Source organism: Aquarana catesbeiana, linkage group LG13 (genome assembly GCF_042186555.1).
Source record: "Aquarana catesbeiana isolate 2022-GZ linkage group LG13, ASM4218655v1, whole genome shotgun sequence".
In the NCBI taxonomy this organism is placed as follows: Eukaryota; Metazoa; Chordata; class Amphibia; order Anura; family Ranidae; genus Aquarana; species Aquarana catesbeiana.
The window spans coordinates 50,835,041-50,853,945 of NC_133336.1; positions in this window are offsets into that span (position 1 = coordinate 50,835,041).

Sequence of the window (18,905 nt, forward strand, 5' to 3'; positions counted from 1 at the left end):
TGCTGCATCCACCTAGGTAAGAATGATTCTAAAATGTAAAAAAAATCCCATGCTTCTCTTTTAACTATCAATCGAAACCCACTTCCCTGTGTGTGGCATATCAATCAAAGGGGTTGTTGACGATAGATCAATTATTCCTATCGGAAGAGATTATTCAGAAATCGATAAGACATCGAAGCGTGTATGGCCAACGTTAGACATAACCTATGAAATTACCTTTCCCAAAAGCCAACTTTTGAGTCTAATATATAGGAAGGAACCAATATGTTTTAAGGAAAAATATACACCATGGATTTTTGAAACCTTTAGCAATGTTCAGATAAATCCATTAGAGATCAGCCCGGTTATCCAGGGGCCTGACTGAAGCGAGGCATAGCCATAACACTGTGCAGTAATTTGTTCCTTTCCCCAGACAGCTGACACGTGGAAAAATTGGTTTTTAAAGACTGATTTCATGCAGGACTGGAAGCCTGTCTGGTGCAGTTTCACCCCACTCAAAATCACTTTACTAAATGAGCGTCCAAAAATGGTAACGTCACATCTATTTCTGAAAAGCAGTTTCACACTTTCAGGCAATTGGTTTTCGGTTCGGCCGTTCAGACACAGCCATAAATAAATCATGGAAAGCTTTGAGTACTTTACTACCCACCTACTATCCATAGAAACACCTTCCCTTGAAGAGTGACCCTGTCACCAGACCATTAATTTTAACGAAAATCTTCCTATAAGATTATACGTACATTAAAAATATTTTATTCATGTTATTTACCTGTAAAAGCTCTCTTCTGTAGACATCCAAAAGTCCCGAGACTGCGGCTGTGTGCCATCATCTTGGGTGTGATGTCAGCGACCCCAGCAGATTCAGACCTCATGCACACTGTACATTTTGCTATATCTCCCAAATGCCATTACTCCTGGCAGAGGTATTTTGGCAGACAAAAAGCTTGATGCCTGTAAACGCATGTAACGATTTTAGGCAGGTCAAGTGCTTGGGCATTAATTCATTTTATTGGTCATTCTGGCATTGAAATTAATTAGCGCTCAAGCATTAAACGTACTTAGCGTTAATGCACGTTTAGAGGTGTTTACATGTGTTTATAGGCTTTAGTTGTTTTTTCTGCCGAATTACACTGCTCCTGGATGTGCTGGCAGTGGGAGTTTTTTCTTCCTCTAAACATCTATGTGTGCATGGACATATAGGCTAAGATTAGGTGTTGTCTATAGACAAAAAAAAATGCCAGACCACCCTAGGAACAGCATTAAAAATGACAAGTGTGTATGAGGCCTCAATTGCCCCTCTATAGCTGCCTTTCCCAACTTTTTTTTTACCCTAGAAGAACCCTTGAAATAGTTTTCTGGTCCCATGGAACCCCTGCAAAAATGAACAAATCAGGAGTTAGTGGAAAGAATGCCCCTCTTATAGTGGTGGTGGGTGGAAAGAATGCCCTCCTTATTGTGGTGGTCAGTGGAAAGAATGCCTCCCTTATAGTGGTGGTCAGCGGAAAGAATAGACCCTTATAATAGTTGTCAGTGAAAAGAATGCCCCTCTTACAGTGGTGGTCAGTGGAAAGAATGGTCCCTTATAATGGTGGTCAGTGGAAATTATGACCCCCTTGTAATGGTGAGGAGTCGAAAGAATGCCTCCCTTATAGTGGTGGTCAGTGGAAAGAATGCCCCCCTTATAGCAGTGGTCAGTGAAAAGAATGGCCCCTATAATGGTGGTCAGTGGAAACAATGACCCCCTTGTAATGGTGGTGAGTGGAAAGAATGCCTCCCCTATAGCGGTGGTCAGTGGAAAGAGTGACCCCCTTATAATGGTGGTCAGTGAAAAGAATGCCCCCCTTGTAGTGGTGGTCAGTGGAAAGAATGCCCCTCTTACAATGTTGGTCAGTGGAAAGAATGCCCCTTTTATAGTGGTGGTCAGTGGAAAGAATGCCCTCCTTACAGTGGTGGTCAGTGGAAAGAATGCCCCACTTATAGTGGTGGTCAGTGGAAAGAATGCCCCCTTATAGTGGTGGTCAGTGGAAAGAATACCCCTCTTATAGTGTTGGTTGGTGGAAAGAATGCCCCCCTTATAGTGGTGGTCAGTGCAAAGAATGCCCCTCTTACAGTGGTGGTCAGTTGAAAGAATGCCCTTTTTATAGTGGTGGTCAGTGGAAAGAATGCCCTCCTTACAGTGGTGGTCAGTGGAAAGAATGCCCCTCTTATAGTCTTGGTTGGTGGAAAGAATGCCCCCCTTATAGTGGTGTCAGTGGAAAGAATGCCCCCCTTACAGTGGTGATCAGTTGAAAGAATAGCCCCTTTTACGTTGAGGTCAGTGGAAACAATGACCCCTTTTAATGGTGGTCAGTGGAAAGAATGCTCCACCCCCCCCCTATAATGGTGGTCAGTGGATAGGCAACCCAATAGCCAATTGCAAGAGTGTGCATGGCAAGCTGATAATACTGCATCTATTTTAGAGGCGGGACTTAGCATTGGCAGCCTGCAACCGGAAGTGCTGTTACTGACAGGATCTCCAGGTAAGAAACTTTGCAACAGATTTATTTATAAAAACTGTAAACAGTGAAATATAATGGCAAGTATACTGAAAAATAGATGTTGGATTTTCATACACTTTAAACAAAACACATTGTTGCAAATGTTCCAGTAATGCGAAAAAGTTTGAGCCCTGGTTCACACCAGTACAGTTTTGAAATCGCGCTACTTCAACACGATTTCAAAACCGCCTGATCAGTGCATTGTGATGTGCCATCTCATTGGGGTTTGCAACTTAATTTATCAGAAGTCAATGTAAGTTGCAATAAAATTGCAAATGTGACTTGAGTCACAGCAATTTAAATGGTTCCATTGCCAGGAATAGGGTGCAACCTGTGATGCGATTTTGAACTATCAAATCGCATGACAAATCGCACTGTGTGAACCAAGGCTAATACTTTTTTATTATTTCTGCTTTCAGTTAATCACTCCTTTGGCTCTGCTAGCAAAATGAATCCACATCACTTCCTTTCCCAGGGTGACAACACACTAGGTGCAGCATTGCCACTTGCAAGCTCCTGATCTGGACCACATGCAGCCAGTGTGTTGGCATATTCCTCCACAGGCACCACAGTAAAGCTGTATTATTCAACTACTGCTAGAATACATATGCAGGGAATTACATAGCTTGGTTGTCAGCTTATCACAGGCCATGAATGGTGCTAAGATGACAATGTCTACACAGTATGTCATGCATAAATAATAAATAAATAAAAATATATATATATTTTTTAATCAAATCTTTATTGACCTTTGATATATCTGTAAATAATAATTGCATCTTTGTTTCAAACTTTAAAAAGTCAAATTTTTCAAAATTTTTCTAAATATTTAACATGGGAGGGGTAGTCCTTTGATATGTTCTTCTGCCGGCTATCATTGGGGCCATTTAAAAGTATCTTTGCACTTAATGACAGTCCCAGTTAACCTGCATGCAGTATAGGTACGCTCAGGGCTGCTGTTAGAAATCACGCGGCCCTGAACAGCCTCCCTAACAGGGCCCCCCCACCCCCAGCCGAAAGTGACTGAGGACATAGATTTATCAGTCCCTTTCTCTAATGCCTCAGCTGAACAGATGAATGAATAGGAAGCACTCTGAGGCTACCTGCTCATTCACAAACTGAAGCAACGTAAACAGTGTACTATGCTTCAGTGATGACTGGACACAGGAGTGATTGGTACTGACCAAAGGTAAAGGAAATAGTTCCAAGCTATGGACTACAGAGAAATGGTAATAGCTACTGCCTCCACCTATAGCAACTACCAAATAGGTAGATGGCCAAAATGAAGTACAGTAATGGGTAACTGGAACTGAACTTCCTGATTTTTGTTATACAACGCCTGTAATCGTTTGGATTCATGTAGGTGTACTATAATACTTGCACAATAAAAATAGGTATACGGAGTCACGCTATAGGCATTATCATTGTCTTTTCATGAGCTTACTGTGCCGGAGGAGACCAAGGAGTTAGCCGCGAGGTCCCTATTTACAGTCATTTGATACTGTGGATGCTAGTTACCCTTTGATGGGTAGTGTTATCCGGTGAATGCAGAACAAGAGGGGGGTACGAGTGTGACATGAAGATACTGCCCGATTGCATGCACGTTTGGCAGCACCTACTTCACTGTAATCTTATTACTGACGTGATTTTTTCTGATATGAATTTATAGACTTTTATTTTAATTTATGGACTTTATTTGAGAGGCACCCTGCCTTTGGCCAGTCATGGCTCTCACAACAGAGCGCGCTGTGATTGGCCAAAACATGAAGGTCAGGTGCATGCTTTGGCCAATCAGCAGCTGTCAATGCACTGCAATCTCGCAGTGCATTGACGGTCTCGCCGTTCATTATGGGGTGTTCTGCGGGTGCTCCGGCTTTGGTAAATCAACCCCAATGTCCTTCTCCATATTTCTGTAGCCCAACACCTAAGTACATATAGGATCCCTATTAGATCACAAATATATCATATTTGCCCTCTCCAATGTAATACCAACTATACTGTTGAAATGATAAAATATCAAAATAAAACACAAAAAAATTATAATAAAAATATCAATAATTAGCAATTTTAATGATGTATTGGTAATTAAATTACTTTCTGCAATTTTTTTTTTTTAATACCATCTATAGGTAAATTCTTGTTAACCCTTCCCTGTGTGAAGTCATAAGAAAGAAGCTCACAAACCTCCCTTTCATTTACAGCAAGCATGAGGTTAATGTACCAAGCTTAACCACAAAATAACCTCATTATCATTTCTATTATGGATCAATAGTCAACACTTCTCTTTGAAAATACGAATCTCGATGTCCAGGCCTCATTGTAATCCCCGAATAAGCTTTTTGTAACATAAAAGATATCCAATAATGCCTCTTCTCAGCTCCTCCAAACATGAAGGCCTCTGAGTTAGTGAAACCCTCAATATTTTTTCTATGTATGAAAATGTGCCAGAGGAAAAGCCTGGGGAAGATATTGATTGTCCTTCTAGATTTTTTTTTCTTGTGACATTTTGTCAGTTGACTCATCTGTGCCTTTGGATTTCTCTTTGGCATTAACGATCTCCACGAGACTATGCTAATAGCCAGAGCTTTGTCCCAGGTGGTTTTGGGCTATTGTCTGAAGGAGTTGATTGGTGCGAGTCCCCTCTGGTACCCTCATGCCAGCATGTGGCCTTTACAGGAACATATGCTTTCTGTTTGCTAGATTTGTCTCCGATAATAAAAGCAAGATTTCTTTTCAATTTGGAGCTAATTTATTAGACAAAATAATGTAATGCGTGCCTGTATGGACCCAGAAATGATATGATGTGGCCTTACAAATTGTGAAGGATAAACTTGAACAATCCATATGACACAGATATCTTTGGCATTCAAGACCCAAAAAACAAAAATTATATCATTTTTGAAAACTATTATTTGGTGATATTCTTTGCTGTCCAGTAAAAACATTGAACAAAACTGTAAACTGTCAAATTATTTTTTTTTCCTAACATGGTAGCCAACAAAAAGCCATCAGGTAGTCAGCAGAATGTATGAATATTGGGTATTTCTGTTTCTAAGATCATATGTGTGAGCTTATAAGTGTATTTAGTAAATCAGTACAAAGTGCCATGACTATATATAAAGGACAGCGATCAATCAATTATATTTCAGCACTTCTGACCACAGCAAAATTATTTCTATTAGGTGAGTTATATTTTATTTCTTATATGCTAGAGATTAACAAAATTAACTTTGCATTTTCCAAAAAATGTCTGCAAATATTGGGAAATTTTGCCCTTTCCGCAAACTGCAATGGAGTCAACATGGAGTCAAATCCTGAAAGGACTGCCAGTGCAGTATGAAAACTCCTCCTACAAGCTTTAACCAGGAACTGATAGAAGCCACAAGACTGCTATATACTGCTGATGAAAAAAGGTATTTAGCAGTTTATATTTACTAATATTATTGCATTTCCATCAGGAGCGGTCGGTCCATAAGGGGCGCAGGGGTGCCGCCCCCCTAGTGTGCATGCGGGGTGCTGGAATCATAGCTTTCTATGATTAGAGCCTGAAGCTCTAATTGGCTTGAAAAAGGTTGATCTCGGGGCACAGAGCACTGTGCCCAAACCCACCCACTTGTGACACTAGCGAATCAATATTCACTATCGGTTTCTGGCTTCTCCTCCCAGCCAATCAAGACAGGAGGCGGATCTAAACAAGACAGGGTTAGACGGGAGGGGAAGCTGGGGAAGCCACGGTGCTGTAACCCTGTAGGGTGAGTGCGGACCTGGGGGGGGGGTGTTTTCCACTCCCCAAAAAAGTTTAGCGCCAGCCACCACTGATTTCCATGTTCTGTGTACTGTGGGAGACCAGATATATTGAATGCAGGCTCCTGGGTTAAGTAACACTTTACATTTTGTGATTACTTATAAAGCGTATTGCCGTTCAAACTGTACAGGTGTTTGCAGGATTTAGGTTTTCTTGCTTGGTAATATATGAAAATAGTCTTTAATAAATAAAGAATATAAAAAAAAAAACACAATAAACTAAACTACACCCCAAAAACAACGCAATTTTTTTCAAGGAAATTTTACTTAAGCAGCTCAATTAATGGAAATTGAGAATGTCCACTTCCAGTGAAGTTTTGCTGCAAAATCCATTATGCCAACATCAATGTGCTCACCTAGCATACAAAATTTAAGGCCCAACTCTATCCCAAACCAATATTAATATCAATATTGTTTTGCATTTTTTATTTGATTATTCTCATCAACTAACCAATATGAACAGTCTTGTCTGTCTATCTGTAGAGTCAATATTGGCATACAACTCCCAATCGTTACAATCTCTGACAACATATGACCCTACCAAAAATGCCAGATACACATCAGATGCTATTAACACTGACCTCTAAAATAATGCAACTAAATCACATAAAGCAATGGTATGTTTATGGATACATCACAGGGAGGGAGATTATGCTAATTCTATCAGTTTTGCCGGCTGCTCCCCCGTCTCTAGACTCTCTGAGCATTATAGATCCAGAGGGTTGCAGACTCATCAGATAAGATTTACATTCCAGTAATCTGAATTTTAGCATAAAAGCTACAGCATGTACTTAAAGCATCCCTTTAAGTATCAAGAGGCTGAAAGTATTCAGTCTTTTGCCAAATAGGCTTTTTGTATCTTTCTGAAACTTAATCGAGTGTGTATTGGTTAGCTCATGTGATATTAATATGGCCGCTTATTGTTCCGCTGCTGAAAATATACGTGTGTAGGTCTAAATTACACAGGCGATTTTTCAGTTTTGTGAAGCGTGAGACTAAAAATCGTTTGCAGTTGATCTCAAATTAGAACAACTGACTGTGCCAATTCACCGCAGTAGTGATCTCCAGATGCTGGCACAGAGCCACAATAACCAAGACTGAATATTGCTAGCATAGTCTTAGAATCAGTTAGGATTAGGATTTTCAAGAATCAAAGTATATAAACGTAATTTACAATAATCAGGAATACTTATTAAAGATTTATATTTCAACCTTTATTTAGATTTACTTATTATGCCTTCGCCTTACACTTCAGGGAATGGGTGGGTGGCTGGCCACTGCCATGTACTAATGCAAATAATCTACTGTTCAGCGGGGAGTAGTTCTTTCAATGCAGTTTAAAAGGCAACATTAAAAATACACAACTCCTTTAAATAATGTGCATGGGGGATGCCTTAAATTAGCACATGAATTGGCACACTTGTAGAATGTATTCCAGCAAAAGTGATGTTTAACCACTTCAGCCCTGGAAGGATTTACCCCCTTCCTGACCAGAGCACTTTTTACAATTTGGCACTGCGTCGCTTTAACTGCTAATTGCGCGGTCATGCAATGCTGTACCCAAACGAAATTTGCGTCCTTTTCTTCCCACAAATAGAGCTTTCTTTTGATGGTATTTGATCACCTCTGCCGTTTTTATTTTGTGCGTTATACACGGAAAAAGACCAAAAATTTTGAAAAAAAATGATATTTTCTACTTTTTGTTCTAAAAAAAATCCAATAAACTCAATTTTAGTCATACATTTAGGCCAAAATGTATTCGGCCACATGTCTTTGGTAAAAAAAATGTCAATAAGTATATATTTATTGGTTTACGCAAAAGTTATAGCGCCTACAAACTAGGGTACATTTTCTGGAATTTACACAGCCTTTAATTTATGACTGCCTATGTCGTTTCTTGAGGTGCTAAAATGGCAGGGCAGTAGAAAAGCCCCACAAATGACCCCATTTTGGAAAGTAGACACCCCAAGGAAATTGCTGAGAGGCATGTTGAGCCCATTGAATATTCATTTTTTTTGTCCCAAGTGATTGAATAATGACAAAAAAAAAAATTACAAAAAGTTGTCACTAAATGATATATTGCTCACACAGGCCATGGGCATATGTGGAATTGCACCCCAAAATACATTTAGCTGCTTCTCCTGAGTATGGGGATACCACATGTGTGGGACTTTTTGGGAGCCTAGCCGCGTACGGGGCCCCGAAAACCAATCACTGCCTTCAGGATTTCTAAGGGCGTACATTTTTGATTTTACTCCTCACTACCTATCACAGTTTTGAAGGCCATAAAATGCCCAGATGGCACAAAACTCCCCCAAATGACCCCATTTTGGAAAGTAGACACCCCAAGCTATTTGGTGAGAGGCATGTTGAGTCCATGGAATATTTTATATTTTGACACAAGTTGCGAGAAAGTGACATTTTTTTTTTTTTTTTTTGCACAAAGTTGTCACTAAACAATATATTGCTCACACAGGCCATGGGCATATGTGGAATTGCACCCCAAAATACATTTAGCTGCTTCTCCTGAGTATGGGGATACCACATGTGTGGGACTTTTTAGGAGCCTAGCCGCGTACGGGGCCCCGAAAACCAATCACCGCCTTCAGGATTTCTAAGGGTGTAAATTTTTGATTTCACTCTTCACTGCCTATCACAGTTTCGGAGGCCATGGAATGCCCAGGTGGCACAAACCCCCCCCAAATGACCCCATTTTGGAAAGTAGACACCCCAAGCTATTTGCTGAGAGGCATGGTGAGTATTTTGCAGCTCTCATTTGTTTTTGAAAATGAAGAAAAACAAGAAAAAAAATGTTTTTTTTCTTTTTTTAATTTTCAAAACTTTGTGAAAAAAGTGAGGTCTGCAAAATACTCACTATACCGCTCAGCAAATAGCTTGGGGTGTCTACTTTCCAAAATGGGGTCATTTGGGGGGGTTTGTGCCACCTGGGCATTCCATGGCCTCCGAAACTGTGATAGGCAGTGAAGAGTGAAATCAAAAATTTACGCCCTTAGAAAGCCTGAAGGCGGTGCTTGGTTTTCGGGGTCCCGTACGAGGCTAGGCTCCCAAAAAGTCTCACACATGTGGTATCCCCATACTCAGGAGAAGCAACAGAATGTATTTTGGGGTGTAATTTCACATATCCCCATGGCATGTTTGAGCAATATATCATTTAGTGACAACTTTGTGCAAAAAAAAAATTTGTCTCTTTCCCGCAACTTGTGTCACAATATAAAATATTCCATGGACTCGACATGCCTCTCAGCAAATAGCTTGGGGTGTCTACTTTCCAAAATGGGGTCATTTGGGGGGGTTTTGAACTGTCCTGGCATTTTATGCACAACATTTAGAAGCTTATGTCACACATCACCCACTCTTCTAACCACTTGAAGACAAAGCCCTTTCTGACACTTTTTGATTACATGAAAAAAATATTTTTTTTTGCAAGAAAATTACTTTGAACCCCCAAACATTATATATTTTTTTAAAGCAAATGCCCTACAGATTAAAATGGTGGGTGTTTCATTTTCATTTTTCATTTTTTTTCACACAGTATTTGCGCAGCGATTTTTCAAACGCATTTTTTGGGGAAAAAACACACTTTTTTAAATTTTAATGCACTAAAACACACTATATTGCCCAAATGTTTGATGAAATAAAAAAGATGATCTTAGGCCGAGTACACGGATACCAAACATGACATGCTTTAAAATTGCGCACAAACGTGCAGTGGCAACAAAATAAATACATTTTTAAAAGCCTTAAAAGCCTTTAAAAGCCTTTACAGGTTACCACTTTAGATTTACAGAGGAGGTCTACTGCTAAAATTACTGCCCTCGATCTGACCGTCGCGGTGATACCTCACATGCATGGTGCAATTGCTGTTTACATTTGATGCCAGACCGACGCTTGCGTTCGACTTAGCGCGAGAGCAGGGGGGACAGGGGTGCTTTTTTTTTTTTTCTTTATTATTTTTTTGCTTTTTTATCTTATTTTTAAACTGTTCCTTTCATTTTTTTTTTTTTTTTTATAATTTTTATTGTTATCTCAGGGAATGTAAATATCCCCTATGATAGCAATAGGTAGTGACAGGTACTCTTTTTTGAAAAAATTGGGGTCTATTAGACCCCAGATTTCTCCTCTACCCTCAAAGCATCTGACCACACCAAGATCGGTGTGATAAAATGCTTCCCCAATTTCCCAATGGCGCTATTTACATCCAGCGAAATCTAAGTCATAAAATGCTCGTAGCTTCCGGTTTCTTAGGCCATAGAGATGTATGGAGCCACTCTGGTCTCTGATCAGCTCTATGGTCAGCTGGCTGAATCATCGGCTGCATTCTCAGGTTCCCTGTTGAGACAGGATAGCCAGAGAAAAACACGGAAGACGGTGGGGGGGGGCATTCTCTCCCACTGCTTGTAAAAGCAGTCTAGAGGCTAATTAGCCGCTAGGATTGCTTTTACATGAAAGCCGACCGCTGGCTGAAAAGAATGATACCAAGATGATACCTAAACCTGCAGGCATCATTCTGGTATAACCACTCAAAGTCGTGAATGGCATACCTGAAGACAAAAAAATTGTTAACAATAAAGCACAGTAAACGGTAAAGTATAAAAAATTGCATACCTGAAAAACAAACATGTTAAAACATAATAACAATAAAACATTGCAGAATAGAATACAGTAAAAAAGAGCAGAACAATAGAGAGAGAATAGAGAGAGAGAGAACAATAAAACGACAACTATTATTTTTTATTTTATATTTTTGTTTGTGGTTTTTTTTTTTTTTTTTTACACTTTTTTTGTAACTGTAACTTTTATAACTGTAACCGGTTCCAGGTTTGGGTCTCTCAAAATGCGATGGCATCTTGGGAGACCCTGTGAAAGTGTGCCTAGTCTGTGGAATGCTGTACCCTACGCTAATACTCAACTAGTGTATGGTAGCGTTCAAAACATTCACCAATGCAAAAACCAGGATTGTCAGGACAGGAGGGACAATAATAGCGGGTGTCACGCCTATATCCGCGCTTGCTGCAGACACGACATCTTTTTTGGGGGGGTTCGTTGGGTAGGGGTACTCGGGAGGACATAAAGAAAATGCCTCTCATGCAGCCGACTGCATTTGGTTGGGGATGTGAATGGGGGAAGTACGGGCGCTGCAGAAGTGGTGGGTTCCCAATTAGGATTGGCGAATGCAGCAGGAAGGGCATTATGGGCACGACGGGCCTGTGTTTGTCTTCTTCTTGGTGGCAGCGGGACACTACTTGTGCTTGCCACCTCACCAGCTTGAACTGCACTTATGGGACTCGCCACGTCACCAAGTGTTACTGCAGTGCTGGTTGACTACGACCGGGGTGTACTAGGCCGCTGATGCTTGCCAGTTCACCAAAACGCTACCAAAAAAACTGTTAGCGATCGCAGGGATCAGGCCTGACTCTGCGAACGCTGCAGTTATGCGTTTAGTGTTTTGTAAGTGACAGTGATCGATCGATACTGCACTTGGGTGGGCTGGGCTGGGCTGGGCCGGGCGGAGGGGCAAAACGCAGGTGCTAGCAGGTATCTGGGCTGATCCCGCTAACACTGCGTTTTTGGGAACCCTAACCTGCTGGGGAGGCTAGTATAGATCTGATCGGATCAGATATTGATCCATTCAGATACTATACCACTAAGGAAGGAGTACGGTGCGTGCGTGGGTGTTAGCGGTACTGGCGCTAACCTGATGCTGCCTGGGGCTGGTGCTTGCCAGTTCACCAAAACGCTACCAAAAAAACTGTTAGCGATCGCAGGGATCAGGCCTGACTCTGCGAACGCTGCAGTTATGTGTTTAGTGTTTGGTAAGTGACAGTGATCGATCGATACTGCACTTGGGTGGGCTGGGCTGGGCCGGGCGGAGGGGCAAAACGCTGCTGCTAGCAGGTATCTGGGCTGGGGACGCTAGTATAGATCTGATCGGATCAGATATTGATCCGATCAGATACTATACCACTAAGGGAGGCGTATGTTGCGTGCGTGGGTGTTAGCGGTACTGGCGCTAATCTGACGCTGCCTGGGGCGACACATATCACCGCCGGGCGATCAGGGGGCTAAACCTTTATTCGGTAATAAACGACGGGTGCCCTGACACTATAAAAAATAAACGAACTAACCAGCGTCACCCGCAACGGTTATACGGTGATCAGTGGTGAAAGGGTTAACTAGGGGGCAATCAAGGGTTTAAAACTTTTATTAGGTGGTATATGGGGGTCCCTGTCGCTATAAAACGCTGACGGCGAACCTAAATATTTACTTCCCTAACTATCGTCACCAGCGACACTAATACAGCGATCAGAAAAATGATCGCTTAGCGACACTGGTGACGGGGTGATCAAGGGGTTAAAACTTTATTAGGGGGGGGTTAGGGGGGTATTCTAGACCTACAGGGGGCTAACCCTAACTGACCTAACACTGTAACTGTCACAAACTGACACCAATACAGTAATCAGAAAAAAAAAAAAAAAACCTGCTTGGTGTCAGTTTGTGACGGGGGGGGGGTGATTGGGGGGGATCAGGGGGCGATCGGGGGGGGATCGGGGTGTTTTGTATGCCTGGCATGTTCTACTGTGTGTGTGTGTGTGTTGTGCACTCACATTACAGTCTTCTCTCCTCGGCGCCGGAACGGAAAATACCGAGCCGAGGAGAAATGACATAATTTCCTCTGCCTCTGTGTACAATACAGAGGCAGGGAAATGATCCCATTGGCTGGGAGCGATCGCGAGGGGGGGGGGGCCACGAATGGATGGCCTCCCCCTCACCACCGATCGCCGGGGGAGATTTGCTGACCACCGCAGGCACCGGGGGGGGTCCGATCGCGGGCAGGCAAGAACGTACCTGTAAGGCCTTTTGCCTGCCCGTGCCGCTCTGAGGACGTATATGTTCGTGCGGCGGTCGGCAACTGGTTAAAGGATAGGTTCAAAAAATAAAATAAATGCACATCTTTTTGCAGGTAAAAAAAAAAAAATTTGCATTTATTATTATATTTTTTTCCTGGGAAAAAAATAATAAATCAAGGGTGCAATGCTTTGCAGGCTCCTTCCTAGTAAAAAAATAAAATAAAAAATGTGCATTTATTGTTTTATTTTTTTACTAGGAAGGAGCCTGCAAAGCATTGCACCCTTGATTTATTATTTTTTTCCCAGGAAAAAAATATAATAATAAATGCAAATTTTTTTTTTTTTACCTGCAAAAAGATGTGCATTTATTTGCAGGCTCCTTCCTAGTAAAAAAATAAAATAAAAAATGTGCATTTATTGTTTTATTTTTTTTACTAGGAAGGAGCCTGCAAAGCATTGCACCCATGATCAGCAGATTGCAGGTGCAATCTCAGACTCCTCCAGACAGTCAGTGTAGCTGTCTGCTCATACCTCATACTATGGGTAGGAAGTTACACAATGACAGAAAGCATCAATGAACTGCCTAGAGCACTCAACAGCACCCTGGTCGTTCATTGAAAACTACAAGCCATCAACTGCAAAGGCTGTCGGTACTTGTAGTTCTCCCATTCACAGAATTCTTTGAATGAATGACAAGGGGGCGGAGCCTTGCACAGCTGTATTTTTTTTTTCATTGTGACAGCGTGTATAGGGAGAAGATTCCTGGCCCACTATCACAACAGGGGATTGTTACTGCAACAGTAACATGTGTTTGTTACACCCTAAATACGGGTGTAACATGTTACAAAAGGTGAACTTATCTTTAAAAAAAGTATTGCTGTTTAATGACCGTTCTTTCTTCACCGGTTTCTGTTTGTAAAAAATGTAGTCATTGACCACATATGGTCATGACCAGAGTGCCCCTGGCAAAGTACTTTCCAAACCTTGATGGCATGTGACCTGGTATGGTTCAGGAAGGTAGGTTTGGGGGGACCCGCTCACTGCTTCTCACTATCTTAGCAAGTTAGGCTGCATGCCAAGATAAGGGTCTGGTATTGACTTTGCTTACTTTTGTGTGACTTTTCTGTACTTTTTTTGTGTGAGGTTTCCCTTAAAATCTAAACCAGACCCTTATCCAGGCATGCAGCCTGGCTGGTCATGTAAATTAGGTGCAGTGAGCATGTACCCTCCTTGATCCATACCAGGCCACATGCCCTCAATAATGGGAGGGGGATCCCATGTGATGAGGACAAAGTTATATTGCCTACATCCCTGGCATGTTGTATGTGGAGTTCTTTAGAGGGGACTTATTAGAATCTGTATAAACCATTTAAAAAGATTACAATAAGTACCGTATTTATCGGCATATAACACGCATGTTTTTCCCCTTAAAATCAGGGGAAAATTGTGGGTGCGTGTTATAGGCTGATCCCCGCCAATTTTGGTTGATCGGAGCGGTCGCGGCGATTGCCGCCGACATACACAGCTGTGTGTAAATTCAAATATGGCGTCGAGACTGCAGGGACTCGTCGGAGCCGAGATACACATACCCGAGTGTCCTTGGCTTTTCTCGGTCACAGTCACGCCCAGTCCCGCCATTGGACCTGTGTTATGTCCATCATAGGGCGGGCCTGGGCGTGACTGTGAGCGGTGCCGAGAAAAGCCGAGGACACTCTGGTATGTGTATACCGAGGACAAGCCGAGGACACTCGGGCTTCCGACGAGTCCCTGCAGTCTTGGCGCCATATTTGAATTTACACACAGCTGTGTATGCCGGCGGCGATCGCGGCGATCACACAAGGCTGCATGGGGGCAAGGCTGCACTGACAAGGCTGCACTGGGGCAAAGCTGCACTGACAAGGCTGCACTGATAAGGCTGCACTGGGGCAAAGCTGCACTGACAAGGCTGCAATGGACACTGAGGTAAGGCTGCACTGACACTGACAAGGCTGCAATGGACACTGATAATGCTGCATTGATGGGCTTTTTAATGTAAGTTTATCTTCCTTAACCTTTACTCCTAAAAGTTTTTTTCCTTAAAATTCCCTCCTAAACTTGGGGTGCGTGTTATACGCCGATAAATACGGTAATTAATTAATGAGTTCCAGTTTCAGCAGCTGGAGGTTTAGGCAGGTGGGCGAGCTTGTCAAATCTGGCCTTTAGTTTGTCTGTCAACTGCAAACAGCTTGGGTTCAGTTTGAACTCATGGTCAACCTGAACCTGAAGTTTGTTCCTAAACTTTACCAGGAGGGACTGTTATATGCTTTCAGGAGATGGGAGACAGTAGGGTTAATTCACAAAGCTTTAGCACAAAAATAAGGATTTTCATTTCAACCGTGTGACCCTAGTTTTCAAATTTCACTGGACTTAGCCCAAAATAACTGTCAGTTTTTAAAAATAAGAATTCTTGTCCTGGTGTGTTAGCTCTGTGAATGAGCCAAGTACGTGTAGAAGATAACAGTTTCCTCACTTGGTCTTTATTGGATATAGTTACTGTGACAATGATAGGAATAATGATTGTGGCAACCAAGGGAGTAGTAAAATGTATCTGCCTCTTCTCCTGCTTGCTCGAAATGTCAGCATATTGTTTTAGTAGGAGATAAATAACTTAAAGTAAGCCTATCACAAATGTGGCAAATTAAGCTCAATATACAATGGGAGAGTGAATAAGCAGAAGTTACCATGAGCAAAAACTGACACAGGAAGCTGAAATTATAGGCAAATAATTTTCTTGGTAAATGGTGACCTTGACTTTCCCTCTTCATGCCTTCTTGTTGGTTTTGATGAGCATATAGAATGACTAATGGGGAGTTGGGAGGATCGGAGCTTAGCACAATTTGTACAGGGAAAATGTATGCAGATATTTCCTTTACTTCTAAAGGTTGTCCTTCGCCCTACCTTTCCTGCCTCCCTAGTGGTTGCCTAGTGATGGACAGCTTTGTTGACTAATAGGGAGGTCCCTGAAGTTGTATCAGTAGTTTCCTAAGGGCTGGTGAGAGGAACCACAGAGTTCAGCAGTGGACCAGCAATCCAACACTCCCAGAAGTGTTGGATTGTTAAAATTCATCACATGGCAGTTCCTCAAGTGCAGGAAAAATGGAGGAATTAGCATTAAATATCATCTTTTAGACTTTATATTTCAGTAACAGTGTAATGTACCTGATAAGAGACTGATATGAAGAGGTTGGCCTCTCTTATATCTCCAGCTCTGGCCCCACTGATAGTGAAACAGAGAGTACCAAGGGACAAGAGGAACACAAGTGCCACATGGTGATAGGTGAACCTGCAGCTGAAGACTGATATCCTGGGGAACTGGTGGACAATCAGGACAAGAGCAGAAGCTGTACTCAGGAAACCAGCCAAGATTAAAGGATAAGTTCACCCTTGGGAACGTTACATTTTCCACCTGGCTTTAGGGTGGAACATGTAACGTGTTCCCAGTTCTGCAGCCGCCGCTTGTTGACCCCCCTGTGGCAGCAGTACGGGGAGATGTCTCTGGTACTTGCTGTCATTTTTTAAAATCAGCATGGCCATGCGGGGCTCCGCCAACACGGCGGCGTCATTCATACACACACAAGCCCTGATATCCTTTGTGGCTGTCGACTTGTAGTTCTCAATGCCGTGCTCAAGTGCACATTCCTGCAGGCATGTGTGCGCCTGGTGATCATTCTGCCGAGAATGCGCATGCGCATTTTTGCAAGCCAAACGTCTGATAGGCATTCCCTGAAAACTAGAGTTGCTTTAACCGTTTGCTGAATGTATACAGTACATATACAGTGGCAAGGCGGCTCTCCTGCGCAGGATCACGTACTTAGTATGTAATCCGCACGTCAGGGTAGGGAGCGTGCCCGTGTGTCCCTGCCGCCCCAGCTGTGCTGCGATTGGCTGCAGCACGAACCAATCAGTGGGTGCCGGCTGCTGATTGGTCGCCGGCACCGGACGATCGGCTCTGGACATTACCGAGGTAGGTAAACAAACACAGGACTCTCTTCTGACAGCAGCAATGTGCTGTTTTTCCTTCCTGCACATTGCTTAGTAAAAACAACTCACAGCACACACAGTAACACATGTTGGCCACACATTTAACCCCTTGATTGCCCTAGATGTTAAACCCCTCTGCCAGTGTCATTAGTACAGGGACAGTGCATATTTTTAGCACTGATCACTGTATTGGTGTCACTGGTTCCCAAAAAAGTGTCAAAAGTGTCAGTTAGGTGACTTGTCCGCCGAAATATCGCAGTCCCACAATAAGTCGGTGATCGATGGCATCACTAGTAAAAAAAAATAATTGAAAAAATAAATTCCATAAATATATTCCATAGTTTTTGGATGCTATAACTTTTGCGCAAACCAATCAACATACGGTTATTGGGATTTTTTTTACATTTTGGCCTAAATTGCTAAAAAAATTAGATTTTTTTTTTTTTTTTTTTTTTTTTTTTTAAGATTTGGATATGTTTTTAGCAGAAAGTAAAAAATATTGTTTTTTTTTTTTTTTTGTTTGTTTTTTCAAAATTATCAGTCTTTTCTTGTTTATAGTGCAAAAAAAATGCAGAGGTGATCAAATATCACCAAAAGAAAGCTCTATTTCTTGGCCATACATTTTATTTGGGTACAGTGTAGCACGACCGCGCAATTGTCAAGTAACATAACGCAGTGTCGTAGCACAAAAAATGGCCTGGTCATGAAGGGAGTAAAACCTTCCGGAGGTCAGGTGGTTAAACATATTAATGTCAAATTGTATTTTAAATTCCTTCCGTGTTTCTTATTATTTTGCAAATTTTGTACCTGTCGTTTTCTAACACATCACAAAATCACACAAAAAGGACAAATAAAAATGGACAAAACATTTTCAATGTCACAAAAACACTGTGATGGAAATAAATGCCGAAGTCCTTGGTGTGGCTGGTATCTTCGAAGTGGTGGAATCAGCATCGCCATCCATTTGTCAGTGGGAGGCTTTCAAACAGGAGAAAATACTATTACAGGTTAATATAATTTCTCCCGGTCCACACACTTACAGCCTGGAGTGATACAAATGTAGCAACACCAGATCAAAATGCAGCTGAAATAACACGTTAGTGACTGCATGGCAGTACAAGAACAATCACATGCGATGGCCAGGGCTCTATCACGCTGAGAATTCAATATGGAAAAAAATGAATGATGTTTGTAACACTGACAAATAAGAGGGTACAGGGAGGGAAATGGGGACGTGAGCGAGATAAGCGAACCAGACAGGACATAGCTGCTTCCAATACATATTAAACATAAATAAAATATGGTGATGGGGATGCTATATAGATAACATAGATTCAATCTTGCATGGCTGTAATATCTTATTGAAGCAGTCAGGTCTACAGAACAGAAGAAAAACTGCATACTTGGCGTCACATCGAGTTTGCTTATAGCGGGCAGATGATGGCCACTTTATTACCAAAGATGTGGTGACAGAAGTATAAAGATGTGTTATTGTTTTGATTTAGGCTTAAAGTAGATCTAAACCATAACAGAATGATAAAGTATATTGAAAAATTGCAATTTTTTTCTGAAAAAAAAAAAATCACTTTTTTTTATTATATATTTAATTTTAGTGCTACTATCCTCTCCAGCCTCTTCCTGTCAACTAGCATGCGCTCCAGCTTTCCTATGCACT